We start from the raw sequence: 2,500 nt of genomic DNA, 5'->3' as shown, positions 1-2,500 counted from the left end.
TGTGTAAGGATAGAGAGCCTCGCCAGGGTCGTCGGGAAGTGCCGCGTCGGGCACCCTTCACGACGACCCTGCCCCTCGAGCCGACGCCGCCGCTCGACCCTCCTCCTCCTCCTCCTCGCGCGCCTGTGCACACGGGTCTCGGACGCGGCTCCTCGCTGCCCGGGTCTCTCTTTTTGTCCCAGCCTCTCTCTCTCTCTCTCTCTCTCTCTCTCTCTCTCTTGTCTCTCTCTTCTCTCTCTCTCTCTCTCTTGTCTCTCTCTCTTCTCTTGTCTCTCTCTCTTCTCTTGTCTCTCTCTCTTTCTCTTGTCTCTCTCTCTTCTCTTGTCTCTCTCTCTCTCTTGTCTCTCTCTCTCCTGGTTCTCTCTCTCTCTCTCTCTCTCTCTCCTGGTTCTCTCTCTCTCTCTCTCTCTCTCTCCTCTCTCTCTCTCTCTCTCTCTCTCTCTCTCTCTCTCTTGGTCTCTCTCTCTCTCTCTCTCTCTCTCTCTCTCTCTCTCTCTCTCTCTCTCTCTCCTCTCTCCTCTCTCTCTCTCTCTCTCTCTCTCTCTCTCTCTCTCTCTCTCTCTTCTCTCCTCTCTCTCTCTCTCTCTCTCTCTCTTTCTCTCACTGATTTTCGGCATCGGGAACAATAAGAAAATGTTCTGAAATCTAGTCCTACGAAATAAGTCGGAGAAGAGAGAGAGAAAAAAAACATCATGTTTCGTTTTGTAGTTATATATATATTTTTTTTTGAGAATATTTCTTATTCGATTTTCTTTATTCATTTAGATAAAAAAAAGGACTTTGAGATTCATTCAGCTTCGGTAAATTCCCCGAATTTATTTTGTTATAATTCTGAAAAAAAATGTGATGTTTTTTAGACATTTTTGTGCGACAAGCGGTCGTCTCCGGCGAATCAACGTCCGCGAACTTAAAAATCTTGTAGAAATAAAATTTTTAAAAATGAAAGAAAATAAAGAAACGCAGAATAAGATTACCGATAAAAAGAAGAACAGAGGAAATGAAATAAAAACTATAACTGATTTAATGCATGATTTATCTCTGTCACGAGTGCATGACGGACATCGAGTCGCGATGGCAGTGTCGAGGCAATATATTTTGCGCAGGAATTTTTTTGGCTTCATAATTCAGTGCCAGAATTGAGTGCCATATTGCGTTCGCTGTTTATAATGAATTTGCGTTTGCTTTACTGTGACTTTTTATTTCATTTTATATATTTTTTTTTTCTTTTTTATTGTTATTATCGTATTTTTATTTTCGTTGTTATTATTTTCATTGTTATTATTTTCATTCTTATTATTTTTATTGTTATTATTTTTATTGTTATTGTTTTCATTGTTATTTTATCGTCGTGTTCATAATGAATGTGTTTCATTGTTAATATTATTATCGTTGATTTTATAGTTATTTTTATTTTTATTGTTGTTACAGTTATTATTATTATTATTATTATCCTAATTATTATTATTATTATTATCATTATTATTGTCGATATCATTATTTTTATTGTTATTATTATCACTATTATTATTAGCATTATTATTGATGTTAATAATATCATTATTAACATAACGATAATATTGTTACTATAATCATAATTGTTATTCTTGTTTTATTTGTTATGTTTTTATTAAAGCAAACAACACACACACACACACACACACACACACACACACACACACACACACACACACACACACACACACACACACACATTCTTTCATTTTATTATAACACTATTTGATTTTTTAAAATAGAATAATTTAATCGACAATATATATTGGAAAATTAAAAATAAAAGTGAAGTTTTAATCTTGATCAGAAAATGAAAAAATACAGAACAAACGTTGAGACATTTATTTTATTAAGAAGAAATGAGTTAAATAAATTTTATTTTTCTCTTCCGCACTAAAAAAAATCGTATTTTCATCATGGTGTTTGTCGACTTTAGTACAGCTGTTCCTGAAAAAAAATGTTACAAGTTTATTAGATATATTAAAATGTCATTGTGCAATATTCCATGTGAGTATTTGATATCTGACAAAGTGCAAATGAAAATATGTATTTCTTGCATCATTCTCAAACAATTATTCACGCTGCCTTTTCCGTACGAAGAGAAAGGAAATGATAATAATAATAATAATAATAATAATAATAATAATAATAATAATAATAATAATAATAATAATAGCAATGATAATCACGTTTACAACAATATTTGAGTGTAAGAGTGACGTAGAGTGATTTAACGGTGCGTAACAATGATAAAATGCTGAGGTGGTGACAAAGTGGGAGAGTGTTTTTTTAGTTAATGGATAAATCTCTTATATATATGTTTTGAATGGCAGGTTCTGTGTGTTTTTGGTGTTTGTGCGTGTTTATTTATTTATTCTCGTGATTTGATCGTTGTGTATATATTGATTTTCATCTGTTTACTGATTGGTTTGGTAATGTGTATTATGTATGTGTATATCTGTGTAAATAAATTTATATATATACGTAT

At 33.1% G+C, this 2,500-nt stretch overlaps 1 protein-coding gene across 1 annotated transcript in view; it reads left to right on the top strand.

Annotated features, from left to right (window-relative positions):
• Nucleotides 1–2,500, top strand: part of LOC119578610 (protein dachsous-like) — a 20,967-nt gene that overhangs the window by 787 nt on the left and 17,680 nt on the right. The gene's annotated exons all lie outside the window — the stretch shown is intronic.

Source organism: Penaeus monodon, chromosome 11 (genome assembly GCF_015228065.2).
Source record: "Penaeus monodon isolate SGIC_2016 chromosome 11, NSTDA_Pmon_1, whole genome shotgun sequence".
NCBI lineage: Eukaryota > Metazoa > Arthropoda > Malacostraca > Decapoda > Penaeidae > Penaeus > Penaeus monodon.
This window is presented reverse-complemented; position numbering and strand designations above follow the sequence as displayed.